At 36.8% G+C, this 27,372-nt stretch overlaps 1 protein-coding gene and 1 pseudogene across 2 annotated transcripts in view; one reads left to right on the forward strand and one right to left on the reverse strand.

Annotated features, from left to right (window-relative positions):
* Nucleotides 1-27,372, forward strand: part of FER (FER tyrosine kinase) — a 451,604-nt gene that overhangs the window by 242,730 nt on the left and 181,502 nt on the right. The gene's annotated exons all lie outside the window — the stretch shown is intronic.
* LOC150008794 (large ribosomal subunit protein uL18-like) lies at nucleotides 1,300-18,488 on the reverse strand (annotated as a pseudogene).

A 27,372-nucleotide genomic window follows, 5' to 3' on the forward strand; every position in this document is an offset into this window, starting at 1 on the left:
CTCTGGATTTTATTTCCTCACCATCTGTCTCGTATGTGGTTTTGTTCCTTTCGTTATGAGTGTTTTTCGCTTCTTTCTCATCTTTTTCCAGCTCTTTTGTGAATTCTGTAAGCCACCTGATAACAATGGCCCAGAACTGAGCATCTGACAGGTTTCTTATCTGTTCATCTGTCAGGTTCTCCATCTGTTGCCTGGTGAGCTGTGTCACCGGGATTTCTATAGTTGTCTGCCTCATTTTGACAGATGCGTTTTGTTTTCTTGGGCTGGCTGTCGGGGGGCAGTGCCTGTGTACTCGTCACAAGCCAGTGACCGGCGCCTGTCCGCGACCTATTTCGCAGCCCTGTGGCGCTTTCTTTGGGGGCGGGGGTCCAAGATGGATTCACACAGTTATTCAGCTAGGAGACCGGGATCGTCCTCCCGCCCCCCTGGGCCTCACTGTTCAAGGCGATGTGGTGGCTGCTTTCCCCAGCGTTGGGGTCGCGAGCTGCCGGGGGTTCGACTGCAGCTGGGGTTGTTCTCCCCGCCGCTGTCCCAGGTGCGACTGCAAACAGCGCCGCCCCCTTTTGCTCTTACCTGCCCAAAGGGCGCCGCTGGTTTATAACTTCATATGTTGGGCTTCCATGTAGTTTTATTTTCTGGAATTTCTAGTTATCCTTTGTTTTGAAGTAGTTGTATTCCTCTCTAGTTGTAGAGGGAGGCCTAGCGCGTCCGTCTAAGCCTCCATCTTGGCCGGAAGTCCAGAAGGTCTTTTTAAAGGCCTCTTTCTTTGAAACCTGAGTGGTGTTATTTGTGATGACACTACATCAGCAATATGCCTAGAACCTGATATTTGTCTTGATAGGAAATTAAATGAATGTGGAGGTGTGGATGAAAATAAGTGCTAACTCTAATTTCCTTTAAATTATGAAATTTTTTTTGTCTTCTTTTGCTTTTGCCAAAAGGGAAAGGGAAAAAACATTTGATAAGGGTAAATGCTAGAAAAGTCTATAAGAATATGATGTATAATAAAATAAAGAAAAATAAGAAACTACACAAGTCTTACTTGACAGACTTAAAATGACAAAAGCAAGCAACATTAGAAATAAAGACACTTTGCATGCTTAAATCACTGATTTTCACAGTGCTGAACATGTGGAGTGAAATAATCTGTTTTTAGAGTAGTGAAATGCATTTTTAGATTTTAGTGTTTTCTTTGTTTTTAAAGTAATATTTTTAAATGTTGATTTTTTTTAAGCTGCTTGGTCAATAAGTTTATTTCTTTGTCTGAAAAATCTTCAGAGAAAATTGTTATTTGGTTTATTAGCTCTCAGCAGCCTGTTCCTGAAGTCTGAGGAAGCTTGTCATCTTCTGAGCTACCCAAGCTTTCTCTTGGCAGAGACATTTTGGGATGGTCCTGCCTCTTTTTAGCTTCTTTCTTAGGCTTCTTCTCACAGACTGAAATTTTTTGTATAGCAGCAGCATGAGCTTTCTCAAACATCTCTCGCAAACGTCTAGAGTTACGTTGTTCTTTATGTACTGAGAGAATTGTTTCTTGTAAGCATCTTCATCTTCTTCATTAAGTAGTGCATATAATCTGCAGCGTTCTGACCCATGTTGTATTTCCAATGTACTTCTGCATTGAATTCCTTGCTTTCTGTATTATAACCAGGGAATCATTTGGTACTGTGAGAGATAGACAAGCCTCCATCCACAGCTCCCTTCAGGGGCCCCAAATCTTCATTTCCAGTAGTAGTTCTGGAAAGCGCTGTATTCTAATAGCATAACAGGTGAAAGCACCAGGTTGACCATCAATGCTTTCCACATTGTATTCATTTCCAGTCACCTCCACTTGGCCTTCATAGATTCTGTCTTTGTCAAACCTGTTGAGAAGCCTGTGGGCCAGCAGCTGGCCAGTACAATGTGTTGCAGCATAATTTTGTCAGTCCAACCTTCACACCATACTTTGGGAGTTCGTGAGCATAAGCTGCACTATCGTATCTCCTTCAATATGGGCATAAGAAATCTGACAAATGATATCTCTATTGGTTACATGAACTATCATCCTGATCTGTGTGTCTTGTACTTCTTTTTATCCTGGATTGCTGTTTGTGGGCATAGTAATTGATTTTGCCTTCTCATCTTCTAAATTTCACTTTGTATCTCTTGAAGTAGGCCCTTTGTTTGACAACCTTAACAAACCCTGCGCTGTGGAAAAGGTACCCACATCCATGGCTCACCACAGACCTGTAGGCCCAGCACACCTCAGGGGCGAGGGCCTAAACCTTGATTTTTTTTTTTAAACATTGATTTTTAAAAGAACATTTTGTTCTAAAATCTCTGTAAATGTTAATGTGAAAGCATGATATTGTGTTTCCAGAAATAATGTCAGACTCAGTCTAGCTACAGGAAAAAGTTGCTCTGTGTTCTGTTAGTGTGTACATGATTTCATAAGTATAGCATTTTCATGGGGGCAACATCTGCTAGCGCCTTTGTAGTCATCAGAGTGGTGTCATTTCCATTTATAAGTTTTGGCAATTTAAGTCTCTTTATAACTGTGCTGTATTAGTTTCCTTTGTCGTAAAACATGAAATATCAGTTATTGGAATCAAATCATTTTTCCTTTGTCTTTAAAAATGGACTTTTAGAGAAATTAGCAATGGTTGAGAAGACAATGGAGAGGCAAATTCTTGACTTTCTTTTTCTAAAAATATTTGGAGGGAGCATATTTTCATCCCTCCATTTTTGCAAAATTAATTGAACACCCTTTATGTGATAGCTTCTTGATACACTCTGGAGCTATAGTGATGACTAAGATGAGTCTCTGCCTTCAAGGAGCTCCCAGTCAGCCAGGGGAGCCTGAAAAATAAACAGATAATTATAATACAAGGTGACAGGTAACAATATAAGCATGGACAGAGAACTTAAAAGCATTAAGGCAGGATTAGTACATCAGGCCTGGGGGAGGCAGAAGATATTATAATATGGTAATTTAAAATGAAATGCGATCATAAACAAAACTATATTTTTTAAGCAGAAATGTGGTTCTCTTACTGTATATGAAGCCAGCTTTAACTATGCTGTATTACATCTATGATTGTCCTTCTGTGGCTTGGCATGCCCTTGAATGGAAGGGAATATTTGTATTTCTTTCACTTCTCTTGGAGGACTGGGCCACATTCAGTTGAAGGATCACTGTGAGCTGAGAAAGCCCTTTTTTAAAATTGAATTTATTGCGGTGACATTGATTAATAAAATTATATAGGTTTAAGTGTGCAATTCTATAATACATCATTAGTATATTGTACTGTGTGTTCACCATCCAAAATCAAGTCTTTTTCTGTCACTATTTATGCCCCCTTTACCCGTTCTACCTCTCCCTACCACTATCCCTCTTGTAATCACCATACTGTTGTCTGTGTCTATGAGATTTTTTTTTTTTTTGCTTAATCCCTTCACATTTTTCACCCAACTCCCCAACCCCTCTTTCCCTCTCGCAGCTATCATTCTGTTTTATGTATCTATGAGTCTTTTTCTATTTTGTTAGTTTGCTTCTTTGTCCATTAGATTCTACATCATATGGTATTTGTCTTTCTCTGACTGGCTTATTTCACTTAGCATAATACACTCCAGGTCCATCCATGCTGTCACAAAAGTTACGATTTTCTTCTTTTTAATAGCCAAGTTATATTCCATTGTGTAAATGTATCACAGCTTTTTTTATCCCCTCGTCTACTGATGGGCACTTGGGCTGCTTCCAAATCTGGGCTGTTGTTAATAACACTGCAATGAACATAGGAGTGCATATATTCTTTCCAATTTGTGTGTTGGGTTTCTTTGGATATATTTGCAAAAGTGTAATTGCTGGATCATAAGGCAGTTCCATTTTTAATTTTTTTGAGATATCTCCACACTGTTTTCCATAGTAATTGCACCATTTTTCATTCCCACTAACAGGGCATGAGGGTTCCATTTTCAATCCTGTCCTCAAGAACACTTGTTTGTTAGTTTATTGGTGATAGCCATTCTGACAGGTGTGAGGTGACATTTCATTGTGGTTTTAATTTGCATTTCTCTGATTAGTGACCTTGAGCATATTTTCATGTGTCTGTTGGCCTTCTGTATGCCCTCTTTGGAAAAGTATCTGTTCAGGTCCTTTGCCCATTTCTAAATTGGATTGTTTTTTGAATGTTGAGTTGTATGAGTTCTTTATAAATTTTGGGTATTAACCCTTTGTCAGCTGTATCATTGGTGAATATGTGCTCCCATTCTGTGGGTTGTCTTTTCATTTTGCTGATGGTTTCTTTTGCTGTGCAAAACTTTTTAGTTTTATGTAATCCCATTTATTTATTTTTTTCCTTTGTTTCCCTTGCTCGAGGAGATATATTAGAAAGAATATAAGAAAGCTCTTTATTAGGTGTCCTTTTCCCCTCTGTTTAGGAACTGAGTTGTATTAAGCACATATGATACCAGAGGGGTACTTGATTTATCATGGCAATCACTTCATAAGGTATATAAATATCTAATCAGCATTGTGTATCCGGCACTAATATAATCTAAAAATACTGATGTTAATGACACAGCTTCTTATCAAGATAATCAGGGAGAAGAAATTCTAACAATGCTGCATTGTCCTAAAAATATTTTCAAATATAGTTCTTCTGGAATTGGCTAACCAAACTTTTTGACTAACATAAAATCAGTCTTGTTTCTTTGCAGTCAAATAATTTTTCACCAAATTTGACCACCTACCACATCTGCCAGATTTCACTGTTAATGATTGACTTTATGAAAATTGAATCTACTTATATAGGCTGATAATTGACTGACATTGGGAATATTCTTAAGTCCTCAAAGCAGAATTTAAAATGGACTCCCAGACTTGTTTTGAGCAAGATCAGTGTTTGTGGAATAAGGTTGCTTTGAAATTGTGCTTTAAAAAATCTGTAATATTATTTTATGGTCATATATAGTAGACCATAAACTTGGTGATATTGTGATTCTGTATCACAATTGTAAAAATAAAATAAAAATTTCTATTTATATGTCTTCCAAAGACAAACTTAAATGAGAAACAAGCCAACGTTCTTTTAATTACATAATAAAAAGAGAGCTATTCCCTCAAATTATTAATTTTTGAGATCAGGGAAGAAAGTAATCAGTAGTTTTATAACTACATGTAGATTAGAGTTTTCCTCTCCATGACTTGGAGGGACTTTTCTGTTACTAAATTTAGCTTGCTGGAAATTTTTCCTGGATAGAGAACTTGATGGTGAGAACGATTAATTATGTTTTATCCAGCTATTGAATACCCCCTGTGAGTTTTGGCTTAAAATTTGTTTCCTCGCTCTGCTCTGACTTTATTATGCAGCCAAGAGTTCAAATGGAGAAATTGCACTCTTGTTTTCATGAAGACTACAGAAATCTTAAGTTGGCTTTCAACCACTTCCCTGCCCCCCCGCCCCCCCCCCCAAAAAGTCTTCTTACTGACGAAATAATTTTTTTTGTTTGTTTATCTTACTTGTTGGATAATTGCAGTGAAGTAATTGCCTGAAAAGTTTTGACATTTTCTTCCCCTCTTGACTTGGTACCAGAATATGTTTAAATGGTCCTCTTTGATTTGGTACTACTGTACTCTGAATTAAATGAACTTTTTATAACTCTCAAAGCATGAAGACCATCATTTTATTGGTATACTTGTTACTGGGAGTTGAGGGACCATTTAACCTTTATTCTTTAAATTCTAATTATTTCAAGTGTTTTGTTCACACAGTAAGCAGAATGATTCTAGTGTAGTTACTTTATACACCTGTTATCAAAAATGCCAAAATATTTCACACCTACTTATGATTAGATTGAGAGACAAATGACTGATTCTTGCTGCATTCAGGGCTATTCTATTACCATTTTAATTAAAAAATTTAGATTTTTACTCTTCTAACATTTACTAGGTTCTGATTTGTTAGAAGCATGTTTCAGATATTTTCAATATGCTGAGTATAATAATATTCTCTTCTAAAAGTAAGCTTTATTATCAACCATTTCCTTCTTACCTACTAGTTTTTAGTTTATAATGAAAGATTGTCAGTATTTTTCTTAATGCATTATAAAATTACTAAGGCTTTAAGATAAATAGCATATATCTCATCTTATATAGTAGATGACATTTAGTAAACTATAAGTATCATACAAATAAGATTAATTAAAATTAAACAATTAGTTTCCTTAGATTTGGTAGGTATTTATTTGCAAAACATGACCTTGTAAAATATGTGCCTTTTTTTCTAAATGTTGTATTTTCATGTTATGTCATTGTAAGAAGTATAACCCAACAAGTATTTATTTAATACCAACTATGTATGTGTCAGACATTGCAAGACAAAGCCGCTATACACGTGCAGCTTAGCTTTTAGAGGAAGGGGATACAAGAAGGCAAATACATTTAAAGATAATTGTAAGTTCATGTTTCTAAAGAGGAGGCAAGTGAAGTAATGATGTCCTTAGGCCCAGAAGGAGTTTATATGGCTCCTGCTCTGTCTCCACTTTGTAGTGTGCCTGCCTACAGTTGAGGAGTTTGTATGTGTGCCCATTCGTAGTTTGTAAATGGCCCTTCAAGGTCTCTAGGAGTTCAGACTCTCTGCTTCTGCAAACCCGAGTCCACTTCCATGGCCTGCCCAGACCTCTTACCCATCCTCTCATCTGAAGGGTGGCTAACAGGCGGCTGGCTGTCCATGGGATATATGGATGCAGTTTGGATGTGCAGGATGGGATATCTCTAGGCATATGTATGCTTGGCTATTTGAGGAATATGATGGAATCATGAGTGAGAAGGAAAGAGGGCAGGCTTAGAGTGTGAGGCCTGGAGCAGACTTTTTCTATATTGCCATATTCAAGTGCAGAATTCTTGGGAAACGAATATTTGACTTTCCAGGCTGTTAAGGAGATTCATTTGTCAAAGTAATGGGATAGACCATGTTATATTTAACAGTTTGTTGAGTTGATATATAACTTTTATATATTTAGACGTGGGATATTGAGCCTCACAAGTATTAATGACATAATATACTAACTTTTTAATTCTATTTTAGATAAGATGGTCAGATAAAATTGTATCTCTTCTCTTTTTTTAAAAACGATTTTATTTTTTAGAGAGAGGAGAAGGGAGGGAGAAAGAAAGGGAGAGATACATAGATCAGTTGCCTCTCTGGCCCACAACCCAGGCATGTGCCCTGACCGGGAATCAAACGGTCAACCTTTCATATCACAGGCTACTGAGCCACATCATCCAGGGCTGTATCTCTTCTTAGGAAATACAATTTGAGTTAAAGACCAGGAACATGAAACAAATAATTTCCAGGTAGAGTGACTTTATAGTACAAATGTACAGAGGTTCAAAATCAACAATAACCAAAGCCTTAGTCTATGTAAAGAATGAAAAGAGCTCTTCAAAAGAGGGATTGGAATAAGATCTGGAAAGAGTTCTGTAGGTACCAGATTATGCCCTAACATGCCATGGAATAGAGTTTGCATTTTATTCCAAGACCAATATGACACTATTGGAGGGTTTTAATAAAAAGAATGACAGGTTCTTAATTATATTTTTAAAAATCACTAACAATTTTCTCCTCGTGCGTTCAAAATATATATGAGGGGAGCGTGGAAGCAAGAAATTTTAAGAGCGTTACAGTGGTCTTTGGGTTAAATAGTGTTTGTTTGGTTTTGAGTGGTGGAATCAGGGATGGACAGAAAGTAGATATGTTATCTTTTGAAAGGAGATCTACCATATCCTGACGGATTATATGTGGGTGATGAGGAAAGGTTCAGGGATGACCCAAGATTTTTGGCTTGAGAAACTGGATGGATAGTTGTTACACTTACAGAAATGGAGTACAATATGGGAGGAGCACATTTTGGGTGTAGGTAGAAATAGCGTTCTATTACGCACACAGTTAGTTTGAGATACTATTAGACAGTCAAATAGAGACATCAAGCATATAATCATACTTGAATATATATTCAAGTCTAGAACTCACGAGATCAATGTGGCCTCTGTTTCTTGAATATACTACACTCTATCAATGTCTCAGAGCATTTGTTCCAGCTATGGCTTCAGTCTGGATTATTCTTTACTCATCTCTTTGCCTGATTTTATTCTCAGCTTAAATGCCAATTTATCTAGATTATTATGTCCATTTTTATTCTTAATCTTGGTTTTGGTTGTGTTTTGTGTCTTTTTTATAATTTCCAAATTTATTTTCATTGTTTTCTCTCCTTAAGAAGAAGGACTTTGTTTTTCTCACCTTCCAGCCAATGCCTGGGACAATACCTGTCACTTAGTAGATAGTCAGTAAATACCTGAATGAGTGAAGGAGTGTATGAGCAGGGTCATGGTCTGATTAAAAGGAAAGACGAAGTGTTTGAGGTAGATGAGAATAAGCGATAATGAACTCACCAGTCCCTAAAGGACTGAGGGATCGTGAGTAAGAAGAATGGTTAATGTTCAGTAAGCATTTATTGTGTGTTAGGCACTGTGCTGGAAACTTTATAAAAATCTCATGTATATTTAGAACCATTCTATATGGTAGCTACTGTTTTTTTCTTCATTTTGTGAATGAGGAAACTAAGGCCAAAAGAGGCAGTGTTGATGAAAATTGCACAGCCTTATTTAAAGCCCAAGTCTGCTCTAGCACAGAAGGTTTGTGCTGCAGTGCGATAGATTATTTAGTTTCCTCACAGAGCTATTGAAGAAGGTTCTGATGAATCCCATGGAACTCTTACAGTACCACTCATCAGCCTTTTGCCAGTGTTAGGTTCCAGAGATAATTTCACTGGCCCAACAAAATGACTCCACCATATAGTTCTTGAGAAAAGGACAAATGGCACTCCTTGCGTATCTCTTCCTCATGAAGCTGCCACCCCACAAAGAGTAGAGTGGAGAGAGGTCCCCAGGAGCAAGGCCCTGACCCACTTCAACTCACGGACACGTCTCCTCTTTTCCCGTTAGCCACTGGGAAGAGAGCCAGACCCATTCAATAGACACCTTATGTTCTTTATGGCCTAAATGTGTGGGGATAGGGAGGAACAAGGATAGGTGCTAAGACTAAAAGGAAAAAGCTACAAGTCTCATATTTTTTGCTCATTAGGGATAAAGGTACTGTCTAATCCTCCTTTCTTTTTCCTATTCTCTTTTGATATTAATCTCCTAAAAGCAGAATCTAGACTTTGCTCTCATTTTAATGAATCATTTGCCTTTCACATTGTGTTTGTTAAACTGAATTCCATCAGCAAAAGGGATAAATCTATGACATGGAATTTATGGATGCATAATAAGATGTTTTTTTGTAAGAATTTGGTAGACCAAATTGAACCTGAATATTTTCCTACCTGGTTATTTTAGTCACTCAGTTTCCAGAACTTAGAAGGAGTATATATCAGCAATTTTTTTCACATACCAGCTGCACATCTGCCTTTGGAGTGTTTAACTTGACAGTTTTAGTTAAAAAAAAAATGACATTTCTAAAGTTTAGATGAATGAAAATGAATTGGAAAATATTAGTATATGTACCAGGAGTTATACAGCCTTTATTTCAATTAAAAATATACTAATAGAAATAGAATTTCATCATCTAAGTAGGGAAATTGAGTAGACATGAATTAAAAATAAGAATTAAAATTCTGTTTATAAAGACAGGATAAAAGTATACCATATACATACAAAACCTCTTTTTTTTGTTAACTTGCAAATTGTAATGGAATATTTTCTCAGGTGATAATGCAAGTCTTTCTAAATAAGACTCATTTTGGGGAAAAGAACTTTTGGGTTATTTGGAATTAATTTATAGAGCATTAAAACAAGTATTCATAGAACATTAAAAGAAGTATTCAATTGCTAAAAGCTTCTCAAATGAATGCCACACAGGCAGATTACTTTACATACTTGTCAGTGAGGATTTCTATTCTAAAGTAACCCTAATAACTTTAGTGACAAAGCTGATGAAATTCTGAATAATCCCTGGACTCTAAAAATATAGTATGTCTGAGATTTTAAATGGCACAAATATGCTAAACAGACTAAGCAGGTAATGAAGCTGACTGACTGCAAACCTGTGTATAAAAGAAAAGTAGAGATAGCAATTATTTCTCAGTATGAATAGTGGAAAAATTATAGTCCCTGACAATCATTTTATGTTCTGTATTGTGGCATTTTGTTAATTACTTCTTAGGATTATATGTTGGACTTGTGGCTTCAAAATAAAAACTCTGAAATGTCATTTGTCAGTGTGTTCAGAAATTTATCTGTTTTAGGTATTAGATCTTCGTGGAGAGAAATTGTTTTAAAGTCTGTATTTACATTTTGCCTTTTTTTTTTTTTCCTTTTGCTATTACACTGAATGATTACTCCCATCCATTTGACCATAATGTGGTAAAACTTATATATTCCTCTATTTCTGGCAGCTAAATTCTCAACTTGGACCTGTATTACATTGGCTCTTGAATGGAAATAGGTTGTATTAGTGAATTGTTCTGTATTTGTTTAAGACAGATGTAATAAAGTAAAGAAAATTTAAAGTGAAAATGTTGCATTAAAATCTCATCTTCTTTAGAGAACTTTTCTTGATTTGAATTTTGAATGTGAAGAAGGTATATAAGGGTAGATAGAATAAGGTCACTTTGCAACAAAAGGTGGACCTTTTTCCTGGAGAACTGTGTAAGAATCTAAGTGTGGTGTTTATTTACATCATACTCCTAATCATTCTGATTTACTTGCTTGAGATCTGATTTCAAGTCTGTCCCTATAACCCTGTAAAGCCTTTGAAGGGATAACTTTGGGAAGAAATGTGCAGCCATCCCAGAGCGATTTGGCAGGGATTGATTGGCGCGATAGTAATGACCATCTGTACCTTGTGGCAGTTCACCAAGAAGCATGATTAGTCCCTGCAGGCGGAGCAGATTGTGGCTAGTTGTCTTCTGCAGGTGAACAAAGGAGAAGCTGCTTATTAGCTATTTTGTTCACTTCATTTAAAATGGCTACTTTTGGGAGGCCAAAATAATTTGAGTTAGCTTTTAATATTTTAGAGCTATAATTAGATTTTATTTCTCCAGTTATTTTTATAACTCATGCCTTCTCTTATACCTAAACATGGCTAAACATGGTTTTACAAGAACATAACGTTCATACTACAGTAATGGCTTAATTTTGTTGATTCCTTGTATTTTAATGAGTTCTTTAAGTTTAATAGAAAAATTGGCCCTGGCCAGTGTGGCTCAATTGGTTGGGCATCATCCTGCAAACCGAAAGGTTCCTGGTTCGATTCCTGGTCAGGGCACACATGCCTGGGTTATGGGTTCAGAACCCAGTTGGGGCGTGTGCAAGAGGCAACCAATCAATGTTTCTCTCACATCGATGTTTCTCTTCCTCTCTTTCTTTCCCCCTTCCTCTCTCTCTAGAATGAATAAAAAGAAAAAAAATGAAATTTTATAGAAAAATTGGTAAAGAGTTACTATGGGAAAAGGGAAAATTTGTCGTATATCATCTAGTAGAAAGAAGTGGTCTGGAGATTGAAATATGAGTCATATTTTTAAATTATAGATTATATAAACTTTATATTCTGCCAGGTATATAAACCATTTTACTTGATTATAACTTCAAAGTCTTATTGTTATTTTATATTTTGATCAAAAAGGATTGTGCAAAACCTTTAAATTAAATTATAATCTAGTAAATCTAGTGAATGAAGAGCAATCTACAATTGATTAACATAGGAATAATTTGCTGAAAACAAAGTATAAAAAGTATAAACTATATAAAACAAAGTATAAACTATAAGAAGTTAGAAATCTTCCTTAGGACCAGAACTTGAAACTTGAAATAGAATGTTACAACCCATTGTTTCAGTTAGTTAAACTGAAAATCACGTGTCAGTCATTCTTTTACCTTGAAAGAGTCATATGTATCACTTTAAATTATTCTATTTTTGGAAGCAGTGTAATTATTAAGAACACTGTCTTCACAGTGAGAAAGATGTGGTTTCAAATCCTGGTTCTGCCATTTACTGCCTGAGTAACCTATCTCTCAGAACCTCAAAGCCCTCAAGAGTGTCTTAAGTGGTCCCACCATCACCCACTAGTTCACGGATTGACTGGAAAGACTCACATAGCTTAATACAAAGTTATACTCAAAGCTAAGATTTATTCTAGCATAGGATACTTTCAGGAATAGCAAAGGAGAGGTCACACACAGGCTTCCTTGCCCTGTTTATGCAGGAATTTCAATGGGCATGTCTTCCTTCCCACCTGCAAACTGCAGAGAGATTTACAGTATGTTATTGCTTAGGATATCATATTTGAGTCTTTGGAGTCCAGAGTTCTTGCAGGTTGCTGATCATGTATCTGTCACATGACCAGCCATGTGAAGACTCCCAACCAGGTACCATGTGCACAGCATCACTCTTCATGTTTAATTTAAACATGCTGACATGTTCATCTCTGCTCGCCACTTCAGGCACATGAACTAACATTACTCAGTAACTTTTAGACATTCCAGTAGCTTCATTTTTCAGTTTGACTAAGGTTCATTACCATGACTATGAAGATAAGCAGAAACAGAATGAAACAGACCTGCTCTGTTAACCCTTTCCTCACACAGAGTTATTGAAACAGTGGAATTGTTTCACAAACCACTTTTATTATGTCTCTCCTTTCCTATATAACCTTCTGACTGTCTCCAGTGTCAGCCTCTTTAGCGTATCTGGGGCACACAAAACAATTTATTGAGGTGTAGGAAGAAAATACTAGAACTCTTTTTAGATTTATGTTTTGCCACATCCTTTTAGATTTCCTTCATCTGAGAATGTCATTGCCCTTCATTCCTACACATAGTAGCAGTTGACACTTCTTTAACATCTGAAAAATGTTACATGACTTTCTTCTGAACTCCACAGTTTCAGAGGAGAAATCTGTCATTTGAATTGGTCTCCTGTGTGTCCTTTCTCTCTGGCTGCTTTCGATACTTTTCTTTGTCTTTAATTCTCAGATTACCTTTGGTATGTTTCAGTTTGGTTTTTTGGGTTTATCCTACATAATGTTCTCTAAGCTTCTTGAATTTGTATGTTTGTGTGTTTCACTGAATTTGGGAAGTTTTTAGCCATTATTTCTTTAAATTGTCTTTCAGCATCTCTTGTTCTCCTCTTCTTCTGGGACTATGATGATACAAACATTGGATTTTTTGTTTCTGTCCCACAGGTCCCTTGGGTTGTTTAATACCCCCCCCCCAATCTATTTTCTTTTGTTGTTTAAATTGGGTTAATTTTGTTGATTTGTTCTTAAGTTCAGGATTCTATCTTTTGTTACCTTCACTTTACTACTGAGTTCATTCTGTGAGTATTTTCCTTTTCAGTTCTGTTTTTAAAACCAATAACTTCTGTTTCTATTGCTGAGATAATCTATTTTCATTTGTTTCAAGAGAATTTGATTATTGGAAGCATTTTTGTGGCTACTTTAGTCCTTGTCGGATAATTCCAACATCTGATCTGTCTCGGTGTTGGTGTCAATTGACTATCTTTTCTCATTCAGTTTGTGATTTATTGGCTATTGGTATGATGGATGATTTTTTATTGTACCCTGGACATTTTATCTGTTTTGTTAGAGGACTTTTGGTTCTATTTAAATCTTTTATTTTTGCAGTTACCCTGTTTAGGTTTAGCATGCTTGTTCTGGCCTACTTGCCGGGGCTGTGGTTTCAGTGCTAGTTTTACTTCTAGTACCTTTGTGACATTACTATGCTTTTCTGGTTTATCTGGTTCCCACTTGCTCCTTTGGTGCTGTGTTGGGAGGGAAAGAGTTTCCTCTCTGGACTGCCAGGTGTTTCACTGGCAAAAGGGAGTCTCAGGCACATGGGCTGTTTGGTGTTTGGCTGGCGGAATTCCCTGCCTCTGGGGAATAGAGAATGCTTTCTGGACTGGGTGTGCTGGTTGTGGGATGTGGGATTCTCTCTAACAGTGCCTTCCATCCTCATGGTTAGGCAGGAAATGACCATCTTCATTCTTTGAGCACAAAAAGGTTTCCCAGGCCAGGCACCTTTCTGTGGCAGTGTTTCCCTTGCCAGTGAAGTCTAGCTTCCTTGCTGTTTCTCGGTTGGTGAGGGAGATATCAGGCCCACAGGGACAGAGAATTGCCAGCTTGGTTGCTTGTTGTGTTGGGGTCCCTCATGCTGGTGCTTCTTGGCCATCTCACTATTTTATGGCAGGCAGGGGAGTCTTAGGCCCTGTAGGAAAGAGAGCACTTCCCCTGGCTGCCTATTGTTAGCCTTGGGAGGCCATCCCCTTGCAGGTGGTGTTGGGGAAGATCACCTGGGCTGCCTTCTATTGCTAGGTTGAGAGTCAAGTATCCTTCTGTTGTTTGGTGGGGACATAAGACTTCCTGTCTCTATTGTTCCTCCACTCCTGGGATTCCAAAAAAGTTTGCCTTGTTCTTCCACCTTTCAGAGTTCGTTGGTTTCCAGGGTTTATTGGTGTACTTAATGAAAAGGAGCAGGGAGAATTGTGTTTACACCAGTTTGTCCAGTGACCACATCACTTTAGTTTCTTTTTTTTTTGAGGATGCTATACATCATACATTGGTATAGTAAAGCAAATGCTCACATCTTTAAAAATTAAGGGATTACACTCAAAAAGAAAGTTTAGCAACCCATGGTTTTAAGATTGAATGAATGCTAGACTGTTGTGCATTTTAAATTCTCTATGGTTGGTTAAGGAGATATGTTTAGTTTTTCATCCAACACTGTTCCCCTTTAAGAACTTTTTGTTTCCACTGTATTGGTATATTTATTCGACCTAGAAAATTTCCACTTCTTTTTGAAGGTTAGTCTTTGATGATGTCATTGTCCCCTTTTGGTACATCAGAATTATATCCATGTTAAAGGCTTATCTCAAATTCTACCTCTTTTTTGAGGTTTTTTTTTTTCTTCTCTAGCACAATTTGGGTACCTGTTAGTACGTATGATACTTAACAGAATACACTCTAAGTGTTTATCTTTTATTTCTTTTTTGGAGATGAAATTTCCTAAAGAATCAATGCTAGCAATGATATTTGGATTCGTAAATTTATAATGTATCCAATGTGTGGGTTATAACCACCACTTAACAGGAATCTAATGAACTATACCCTTATACCTTGAGATTTTTATTTTAAAAATTCCAAGACTATATTTCTCCCCAGGCTTTCACTTCTTCCTCTCAAGTAACATTGAGTTAAATAGGAGTGGTGGCTACTGTGGCCTATGGCAGAGATGACTGCATGGTAAACTGGGAGAAAGTTTTGTTGAAAATGAAATAAACCCTCTAGTTTGATGAAAGGTTAGGAAGAAGAAAGCTGATACAGGTGGAATGATGAAAGCACCAACCATAGATAAAAGAAACATGGATATTTTTGTCAACACCTGTCTTCTTTGCCTGCACAGGTACACATACCCCGTGCCTTATATTTTCACCCAGAACAGCTTCCACTTAACTATTACCTTCTCCTTTCAAGGATCCTGGAGAGTGCAGGGTGTTTTCTTTTCAAATATATTAGATTTGACTTCTGACCACCTAAAACAAGAACTTGGTGGTTTTCTTAATTTAGGAGCTTGTAGGAAGTTAAATTGGGAAATCTTTCCTTCTTTTCCATGAAGTTAATTTTAACGATATTCATAATTTTGACATGTACCTCGGTGTTCCAGCCCTATACTATTCATACTTCTTTCTCAGTCTCTTTACTCTTCATAGGTTTATATTAAAGCCCTTGAGAACTGGGACTATGTTTAACTTACTTTGAGTTTCTCACAGAATTCAATACATGAATGTATACAGTAAGATGTATTTGGATCTAGGCTCTGAGCTGTCTCTCAGCTTCCATTCTTTACCCAGCATGCTATATCACTGCTTTGGCTTTCTTGTACGAAGTTGGCTTAGCCAGGTTTATTCCATGTTGTTTTGTACCTTCATGTGTATTGCATTGTGCCTCAAAGTGAGTTCAGGAAAAATCTTTTCTAATAGTCTCTTTGACTATAGAAAGCCCATTCATGTTAATTATATTTCCTGACTATTCTCTTCAGGAGTTTTGCTTCCCTCCAAGAGAGTATAATTACATTTTACTGTCTTATTACTATGGTACTAGCAAGCTGGGTTTGAACAGTATCTCAGGTGTATATATCTAGTTCTCACTCTTCTGTTTCTTCCTTGCATTCTATCTGAAAAGAAAAAGAAAAGACAAATCTCATGTTAGTTAATTTTACTTATAATTCTGGGACTAGAATGGATATAGTTTAAAGTTGTAAGGTTTAATGATTATATTGAATAAACTTCCAAGTTTCTATTACACCAGTTTCTGGGAGTTAAATGTGCTTTTTCTATGACTATTTATTATTACATGTTTCATTGTAAGGAAGATTGATATGTAAAAATCCATTCTAATATAGGAACTAAATTGGAAATCACCTCATTACTTAGTTATGAATTAACTTCAACTGTGTTTAAAAAAATTCTTTTCCTTTAATTCATTTTGTGAAGGATTTTAATCAATATTGCTTCTTTCTGATTCAACATCTTCTACATTTTGTCCATATTTGCTGGTTAATTTCTGAAAGCCAAAAATTTTTCTGAGAAATTAGAAACAAGGATTGAATTAGCAAGTAGGATTTTCATGGAATTCTTCTCTTGAATATGGTGCTAAGATTATATTTACTGCTACGGGACCTTCCAACTTATGTTGCTCTATTTAAGCTTTCATTCTTCTCCACTTTGAAATTTTTGCTTAAAACATGAAAAATAACCCTGGCTAATTAAATTCATTTCTTACAACTGATTTTGAGTATAAATTACTTATTTCTTATATAATTATACTTCTCCTGAAAGTCATCGTCGTCGTTGTCGGCAGCCGTCTGTCTCGAGAGACGATGGTGTAGCTTCTTAAGAGTCTATCTGCACCGCCGAGAATGGCTGTGCAGTCCGACTCGGGAGTGACACGGTATCTGTCTCCTCCCGTGTTGAATCGACATCTTGCGATGACGCTGGAGTATCCTCTCCAGTGAAGCTGGAGTGTCCTCTCCAGTGAAGCTGAAGCTACAGAGCCTGGGCAGGGTGATATGGAGGGTCTGCTGTTGCCCATGCAGCAGACCCCCCCTCTCTTCGCAGCTGAAGGATCCAAGGGAAAGACGAAGTCAATACAGCTTGGCTTCAGGTTCGCCGCAGGAGTTGCCGGTGTTGACTACAACGTCAAACCGCCTTAGGGACTCCGGCTCCGGATGTTCTGTCGGGGTTTACTCCCTTAGCCTTTCCCCTGAAGAGGTATGCCACAAGGCAGCGGAGGTTTTTTGGAGTCAGAGTTTTCCTTCTCTGATGTGCCCTGACTGGAATATCGAACCAGCGACACTTAGCTCGCAGGCCGACGCTCAATCCACTGAAAGTATATGTTTAATAAAGATTTATTACTTTATTCTGATACAAAATTTGGCCTCAAGATACTATAAAGTTATATTATTCCTAAGAAAATGGAATTAATGACAATATTTGGCAAATTTCTTTTCATTTATAAGCAACTTTTAAGGGTTGTGGGTATTTAAAGTGTTTTATTTTATTTTATTTTATTTATTTATTTATTTATTTTTAGTAATACCCTTGGAAGAACTTTAATCAGATACTAAGAGTATTCTAGTATAATTTGTCATTGTTACTTTTACTTCACATATGGTAAGGCTTCAATCATCTATTTAGAAATAGGAAAATATAAAGTGTATTCTGATGGATTTTTGAAAAAAAAATTGAAAGCCTTTTTACGCTAGTAATATTAAGCTTAGCTAACGAATATGGATATTATTGCTAGAGGACATTGGAGAATTTGCTTCTTCCAAGGGATGAAATATGCCTCTTTTGATAATGAGGGTAAATTCCAGGTGCATATTATGTCATAAATCTCTTAACTAGAGGTTGTCAAAGCACAGGTATATGCTACAAAATATTACATAAGAGGTTCAAGATGAGGTCAGTAAAACAATACATTAAATATTAAGATAACACAAATGATAGTATCTATAAACTATACTAAATATTTGTTTAGCTTACATAAACCATCTAGTTATTGTTTAGCTTGCCTAACTGTTAAATTAGACTCATTTACTGCTGCTTTTCTTATCAAAATATATATGACTGGTTTGAAGTTTAAATAAATATCTTCCAACATTCAGTAAGTAATTTAGATTGTGCTTACAAATATGTATATGTGGGGAGTAAAGATAGAAAGAGGCAATATCTCTTTGTGCTCTGGAAAGATAGGATTTGTAAAGGACCAGAGCAAGAGGAAGGTGTGAAGAGTGATCCTTAAGCTTCTAAGCCTTCAGGAAGATCAGATACATACATGATAAAGGCATTGCAGCAGACGATGCCAGTGCAGTGCTCAGATTGTCGGGACCTTTCAGGGTCTTCTGTGAGATCCCAAACTGATACAGGGACAGAAGCACCTTCACATCCAGAAGTCATTAGAACCAGATTCAGTAGCGCCAGCCAGCTCCCCAGGACGGCAATGCGACCAATTTATCCATTCCTTCCACTTCTGAATCTTACAAATCAACCAATAACAATAAATTTGTTTACTTAATTGGGCCATTCATTAGAGGTACATTGTGATTTCTTGCGCTCATGTGGTCAACAAAAATTTTTTTAAGTATATTTTATTAATTATATTGTTAGAGTAGTTCCATTTTTTCCCCCTTTGCTCCCCTCTGCCCAATACCCCCCTTCCCTCCAGCAATCCCATTCCCCTTAGTTCATGTCCCTGGGTCATGCATGTAAGTTCTTTGGCTTCACCCTTTCCTATATGATTCTTAACATCCCCTGTCTATTTCGTACCAACCGATATGCTTCTTAATTCCTGCACCATTTCCCTATTTCTCCCCCTCCCCCCTCCCAGCTGATAACCCTCCAAATGATCCCCATAACTATGATTCTGTTCCTATTCTGTTTTGCTTAATTGGATTATGTTTTTATATTTTAGATTCAGTTGTTGATAGTTGTGTTTGTTGTCATTTTAGTGTTCATAGTTCTGATCTTCTTTTTCTTAAGTAAGTCCCTTTGACATTTCATATATTAATGGCTTGGTGATGATGAACTCCTTTAGCTTCACCTTGTCTGGGAAGCACTTCATCTGCCATTCGATCCCAAATGTTAGCTTTGCTGGATAGAGTAATCTTAATTGTAGGTTGCTTTTCATTACATTGAATACTGCTTGCTAGTCCCTTCCTGCCTGCAAAGTGTCCTCTGAGAAATCAGCTGATAGTCCTATAGGCACCCCGCTGTAGGCAACTCTCTGCCTCTCTCTTGCTGCCCCCAGGACTCTCTCTTTATCTTTCACCTTTGGCATCTTAGTCACAATGCATCCTGGTGTGGTCTCTTCTGGGTCCAGCTCATCTGAGACCCTCTGTGCTTCCCAGACCTGTATGTCCATCTCCTTCGCAAAATTTTGGAAGTTTTCCTCATTTTTTTTTCAATTCTTGCTTCCTCATTCTGTACTGGTTGACTGTATTTTTCTTCCTATGTTCCAAATTATTGATTTGAACCCCGGTTTCCTTCCCTTCACCATTGGTTTTGTGTGGATTTTCCTTCGTTTCACTTAGCATAGCCTTCGCCTCTTCTCTTATGTGTTTGCCATACTCAATCATATCTGCCAAGCCAGCCTGCGAGCATCTTTATCACCAGTGTTTTGAATTCTGCATCTACTAGGTTGTCTATCTCCTCATCTGTTAGGTTAGCTCTCTCCTCATTGCTTAGTTCTCCCACTGGAACCTTGATTTGTTTCCCCTTTTGGGTCATACTTCTCTGTCTCCTCATTCTAACAGGTTCCTCTGTTTGTTTGCTTCCTCCATTTCCCAGGTGGAGCTGTCACTCCTGTTACATTGTAAAGGGTGGAGCCTTAGGGAGTCGTCAGCACAGGGCGACCTGTTTCACCACGTTGTGGCACTGTATGTGGGGGAGTGGTCCAAGAGGGAACAATGCCGCCTGCTCAGCACTCACCCCTTTTCCAGGCACCTCTCCCACTTCCACACTGGACTGGCGCCCCTCTAGCTGCTACCCTGGCCATCGTTCCCAGATTGTATGGGTCTGCAGACGTTCTAGGTCCGTGGGGGCCCTTTAAAAAAGCAGACTCAGCTGAGACCGGCAGTTTCTGCCTCACCCCAACTCCCACTGGTCTGCACAGTCAGAAGCAATGAGGCTTGATTTTTCCTAGTGCTGGGACTGTGAGCTTCGAGATCTGGTGAGGAGTTGGGAATGCTCCCCAGGTGTCCCTCCTGTCTGTTTAAAATGTGTGACTGTGGTTTCTGCTGGCCTGCCGCTGCTCCTGCCGCTGCCGCCGCCGCTGCCACCACCACACCACATCCTCTCTGCTCTGGCTGCACCTCTTCTACCTGTCTGGATAAGTATTTCTTCTTTATTTCTTTGTTTGCTGAACTTCCATGCAGTTTGATTTCCTGGAACTTCTGGTTGTTTCTAGTTTTGAGCTGGTTGTTTCTAGTTTTGGGGTAGTTGTACTCCTTCTTAGTTTTGGAGGGAACTGCAGCATTTCTGTCTACACCTCCATCATGGCCGGAAGTCTGGTCAACAAAATCTTATCTCCAGCTTACATCTTCTAAAGGAATTGCCTAGTATCTATCTAGTAAACATTTCTAAAATTTGTTTCTTGGAATTTTTTTGTTAATACTGTCTTAGATCATGAAATAATTATTAATGACCTTGTCATTTTAGTCAGAGGATTTCAGTTACCTTCTCTCAAATGGTATGAAAACTGGGTAGTTTATGAAATATTAAAATCAATACTAGGATCATATTTACTGTACAGTTAAGCAATTTTGCCCTCCTTTGTCAGAGGAATTTGGGTATAAACATTTGACGCTGCACAGTGCCAGTGACTATAATATAAAGATAAGAAATGACCTATAGAAAAATTTTTACATTTTTTATTTCTTATATCCTAGTTTCTTATATCCACTTGGAATTCAGTGATTTATGATTTTTTAATGCAACACTAAAACACATGTCATTAAAGTAATAATTATGCAAAATCTTCTTATCAGTTCTAAATTCCTAAAGTCATTATTATGTTAAGCTATTTTCATGAAGATTTACCATCGTTCATTTTTTATCATTATGGAGGAATGTTTGACAAATTTGGCTCTTATTATTTACTGGGTAATTATGGCAATATTATTATATAAATTTTATCTTTAAACCACAAGTTTGACCAATAATAGTCTTCATTACTAAAGATCTGTTAAGTTGTAAAAAAAAAAAAAACAAGTTAACATCAGCTCTATAGTACCTGTATCATCAGCTTATCATACCACTGAGATTTATTACAGCTTTCAACAAATACAAAAAAACCTTGAATAGAAAAATTTTTCTCAGAAAACTGAGATGTATTATTTAAAATTTTAATACAAACTTTAAAAAAAATCAATTGTGAACATCTGTGTCCTGCCACATTTTTCTTTTTAGAAATTTATTGTTTCCTTATTAATAGTTTGCAAGCGAATTGTTATCTTTTGAAACCAAAAGATATTTTCTTTATTTATGAACATAACATATAAGCAGGAAGGTGGGATGGGATGCATATACATTTCAGAAAGCTATGTAAATCAATATATTGTAGTTCTTATAATTTAGCCATAAACCTTCACACATGTATTTAATGAACACTACATATATTTTGAAAATATTTAGAAATTCACAAGGACACTAATAGAAGTGATGCTAGACATTTTACATTGGAAAACATGGCCGTCAGGAGGATGTGGTTTTTGTCTTCAAAGATACAATATGCTGTTATGTATTAGACTGAGGAGATGCATCCTTTTTATTCCTAGTACTAATTGATGGAAGTTAAATACAGATTGGTGCAAAGTAGGTTTACAGTTGTTTGTATGGAAAATAATACAATAATTAATAAATAATAATACAACAATAAACTATTTTGCATCATCACAACTGTAAACCTACTTCTGCCCAACCCTGTATAATAAAATACCTTGTAAGTATTGGAACAACTAAAATTAAATTGACTTTGTTGATAAAGTAGATCGCTCCTCATCAGTGCGTGTTTTAGTGACTTTTGTTACCTGAAGTCATAATTAGCATCTGCTGTGAGCAGCAGTGTTCACTAAAGGTTTATTGAGTGAGTTGGTGACTAAATCAGTGGATGGATGGATAACTGTCAGGGCAGGAGATTGGGCTAAATGATGTTTGTAGTCCTTTCCAATCTGGATTCCTTTCCTAATTTTATTATAGCAGAGTTACAGGAGTACCTTTGACTCCAAGATCAGGCTAAAATGATTGCTCTCAAGAGGAAAAGCATTTCTTGCATACACAGACAAGTATTCAAAAGGTTAAAGTATGTTCAAGATTGTGGTAAGGTTGCTACTGGCAGCAGCCCAGAGGTAGGACACTGAAAAACCCTCATCATTTTAACAATTAAAAAAACAAAAACTATTGAATTTATATCTGTTACATTAATATTTCTTATTGTTTAGCTTTTAAAATTTGAGTCTTGGCTCTAATTTTTTTTAATATTTATTTATTTATTTATTTTTAATTTATTTATTTTTAGAGAGAGGGGAAAGGAGAAAGAGAGGGAAAGAAATATCACTGTGTGGTTCCGGGTGAGGAACTGACGTGCAACCTAATTATGTACCGTGACTGGGAATCGAACCAGCAACACTTGGTTCGCATGCCGACGCTGAATCCACTGAGCCACAGCAGCCAGGGCTTGTTTAGCTTACTTTGAAATTAGAATTGCCAGTTGCTTTTCTTTATTTAAGTAGGTACAAACTGGTATTATCTTTGAAATATAAACAAATTTCTTGCTACATTTAATGGGTAGTTTAGACTCTGCAGTATTTGCTCTTCCAGTTATGGAGGCCACAATATTTTCAGGTCAAAACACAAATAAACTTGAAATATCCTAAAGCCTTGAGTGAAAAATGTGAGGAAAACCATACTTTAAAATTGTACACAAGACTACCCATATAAATAAATAACCTATACTCTCAATAGACACTTCTGAATTGGGACTTGGATGTATAACGAATTTAGAGAATAGGTTAAAGTTCTGGAATCTGTCTTATTGCCATAGAGATGGTTGTGAGGAGTTGTGTTACTAAAGATGCAAAATGTGTTTTTGGCAGAATTTTCATATCTCCCTGTCTGAGTTACCTCAAGCACATATGTTCTTAGCTCAATGTGATTCAAGTCTCAGAGGTGCTTCGTTGACCTTCCAATTCTATAATTCAATGATAACATCATTCTGAAATCTAATTATGTTAGATGTACCAGTCATAGACCTAAATGAGACTATATACATATGAAATTCTTCACCTTTAGGGTAGTTCTACAATCTGGCATGAATTGGCTTTCTGGAAGTATAGCACTCATGTATCATATAATGCATGTCCAATCCTTGCAAGGACATCAGTTCTTGAGCATGCTCACTGGGGGATTTAGACAGAAATTCAATTTCAGTTGTTGAAGGACTCTGGAAACCATAGAGTTAAAAAGTGCATGGTATTTATTCAGGTAATAGATGTATGTTTTCACCCTGGCTGGTTTGGCTCAGTGGATTGAGCGTCGGCCTGCGAGCTAAGTGTCGCTGGTTCGATCTTCCAGTCAGGGCACATCAGAGAAGGAAAACTCTGACTCCAAAAAACCTCCACTGCCTTGCGGCATACCTCTTCAGGGGAAAGGCTAAGGGAGTAAACCCCGACAGAACATCCGGAGCCGGAGTCCCTAAGGCGGTTTGACGTTGTAGTCAACACCGGCAACTCCTGCGGCGCACCTGAAGCCAAGCTGTATTGACTTCGTCTTTCCCTTGGATCCTTCAGCTGCGAAGAGAGGGGGGGTCTGCTGCATGGGCAACAGCAGACCCTCCATATCACCCTGCCCAGGCTCTGTAGCTTCAGCTTCACTGGAGAGGACACTCCAGCTTCACTGGAGAGGACACTCCAGCGTCATCACGGGAGGAGACAGATACCGTGTCACTCCCGAGTCGGACTGCACAGCCATTCTCGGCGGTGCAGATAGACTCTTAAGAAGCTACACCATCGTCTCTCGAGACGGACGGCTGCCGACGACGACGAGATGTATGTTCTATTATTTGATCCTTCTTTTCAATTATCTGAAATAATATAGTTATGTATATAATTTAGACTCAGAAAATCATTGTACTCAGTTTTATTTTAAATGCAATGATCTTTGGTTTCTTCAGTACAATAAAAGCTAAGTACTGTAATAAGAGACAAAAGGTCAAGGTTCTTATCCCAACTCTGTCACTTAGTACTTTTGTGACCATGGACAAGAATTTACCTTTGCAAGATCTTAGTTTTCACATCTGCAGAATGGAGATAACAATGTATTTCATGCAAATCTAGTGGGAGTTCTGAGATTCAACAAGCAAGTGTATCTGGGAACATGTTAAAAATGTCTTTCCAGCTGTACTTTTCAAAAGTTTGGATTTGAGACAAGTGAAAATATTTGTCGTTGCCTTTATTAATGAACTGACTTTAATCTTCTCTTAATCAGTTTTAAAAATTATTAGAATTAGTTGTAGAAACATAGAATGCATAGTTTTAGGAGTTGCCCTTTATTCCTCCCTCAAAAATGAGACATCCATTTTAGGCCAAATAAGTTGATGTTTCCTTTTTTTTTTTTTTTCCATTTTGAGAGAAAATAGATAACTGGAGGAAGAATATATTTCTTTCACCATAATAATGATACATTAATATAACAGAAAGAGTCTGAGTCAGTCTGTAGTTTCAATATCAAGCATATTTAATCATTAGGGTCTCGAACATAGATTTGTGGGTACTAGCAAGCAGAAGAAACATTAAGTAAAATTGTCTCAGCTCTATTCATTTCTGTTTGAATGCATCTTTTATTTTAGTCTTTGTTTTATTTCTTGCCATTGAATTCACTTAGACTGCTTCTCTTTTATCTTCATTTTCTCTAAAACAGATTGAGCAGCCTTATTCTTGTTTGACTTCCTCAGTTTTAGTTTGTTTTTGGTTTTTCTTGTTGATGTCTTCTTATACATGTAGTTATCTCCCCTGAGCCTGTATCTACTAATGTGCTTTTCTGTGAGTGAAAAGGTTACCTTTGTTACCTCAGACCAAGAGTGACCACCAGGTAGCAGCCATTCTGGCAATAAGGGTTCCATGCCAACTCTCCTCATACCTCCCCCTACCCCTACCCCCCACCATAGTAATAACAACCCTTATCTTTCTCCTAAATAACTCATTAGCCATGGTTATTTAAATTACAGAGTCAAATATAAAAATTTCCCAAGCTTATACATTTGAATGGATCACCAAATTCATTGAACATACTTGCAGAAAGTTTTTATTTAAAAGCAGAGGGACAGACAGCAAAAAGGATCTAAAAGGCATCTGACACATCATCTTCGAGGACCCTAATTTGCACACATTTGATCCACCAGGATCTGTAAGAATAATCTTGGTTTTAGGAGAGCTTAAAGGAAAAACTCAGCATGCCTGTTATTGGTTGCCAAAAAGTTCATTTGGTTTTTTTCCATAAAATGGCTCTTAGTAGTGCTTAGTTGTCTTTAACTTCATTTGAAACAATTTTGTTAAATTGTATTGTGACAGCTCTCATATCAGTGTACATTTTAAAAAAGCTTATCAAAACTGATGAATTTTTTATAGCCATTTTAATATTGAAGATGGAAGAAAATAAGCAACATTTTCGGCATATATGGTTTATTGTTTCAAGAAAGTAAAAATGCAACTGAAAGCAGAAAAAGAGATTTGTGCAGTGTATGGAGAAGATGCTATGACTTAGCGAATGTCTCAGAAGTGGTTTACATAGTTTAGTGCTGGAGACTTCTTGAAGGACAATGCTCTATGGTCAGATAGACCAGTTGAAGTTGATAGCCATCAAATCGAGACATTAATTGAGAATGATCAACGTTCTACCACACAGGAGCTAGCCAACCTACTCAGAATATCCATATCAATAAAGTTATTGGTGAAAATGAAAAATGTGTCTTTTAATTTATGGAAAATTCATACAGACTTTTTGGCCAACCCAGTATGTCCCCCTTGACTTATCTAAAACAAGCTAAGCCCTCAGTAAAGAAACTCACCTTGAGATCCCAGGAGAGTTTCAGATCTTAATCAGTAAAATTATAAATCTAACCATCTTTATCTTGTCCGAGAGCCAAAAATCAGATACAGGCATGTTCAGAGATGAAGATAGAGTTTTTCATTCTAGCTGTAAATCAACTCTGTCTCACATTGACTTCTCTAATGTTTTTGAGTTTTCAATTTTATTTACTCTTGCTCTTACAATAATTTTCTTCTGCTATCTGTGGGGTTATTTTGCTCTTCTTTTTCTAGATTCTTAAGGTAAAAGTTTAAATTATTGACTTGAGACCTTTCTTGTTCTCTAATATAAAAAGCTATAAATTTCCCTCTTACCTACTTGCATTAATTATAACCTAAAAATTTTGATATGTTGTGTTTTCAGTTTTGTTGAGTTCAAAAATTTTTTTCTAATTTCTCTTGACTTTTTCTTTTATCTATGAATCATTTAAAAGTGGGTTGTTTAATTTTCAAGTATTTGGAAATTGTCCTTTCAACTTGGTTATTGATTTCTAATTTAATTGTATTATTGGCAGGGAGCATACCTTGTATGATCTCATTTACTTATTTATTTTATGGTTTGTTTTGTGACTCAGGTTTATGAAAATTTGGTAAATTTTCCTTGTGCACTTGAAAAGAGGGTTTTAGCCCTGATTGGTGTGACTTAGTTGATTGGGCATTGTCTGGTAAAGCAAGGGGTTGGTGGTTAGATTCCTAGACAGGACTCAAGGTTGGGTTGCAGGTTTGGTCCCTGATCGGAGTGTGTGTGAGAGGTGACCAATTGATATTTTTCTCTTATATCAATGTTTCCCTTTTTGCCTCCCTTCCTTCCCCTGTTTCTAAAAATACACAAAATCTTTTAAAAAAGAAAAGATGGTTTTATTCTGCTGTTGTGTATAGTTTTATTATAAATGTCAATATGATTCACTTAGTTGGTGTTATTCGGTTATTTTATATTCTTGCTGATTTTCTCTTTACTACATATATTACTAAAAGAAGGTTGTTGAAGTCTCCAATTGTAATTGTGAAATTGTCTATCTCTTTTCAGTTCTGTCAATGTTTCCTTTATTTTGAAGTGTTTGTGATTGAAGCATAGACATTTGGAATAATCACGTTTTCTTGGTGAATTGAAACTATTATTATGTGATTTCCCTCTTTATCCATCTGTAATTTTCTTTGCTCTGTAGTCTACTTTGTCAGACATTAACATAGGTGTTCCAGCT

The sequence above is a fragment of the Furipterus horrens genome, unplaced genomic scaffold (assembly GCF_987537825.1).
Source record: "Furipterus horrens unplaced genomic scaffold, mFurHor1.1.pri manual_scaffold_5, whole genome shotgun sequence".
Classification (NCBI taxonomy): Eukaryota; Metazoa; Chordata; class Mammalia; order Chiroptera; family Furipteridae; genus Furipterus; species Furipterus horrens.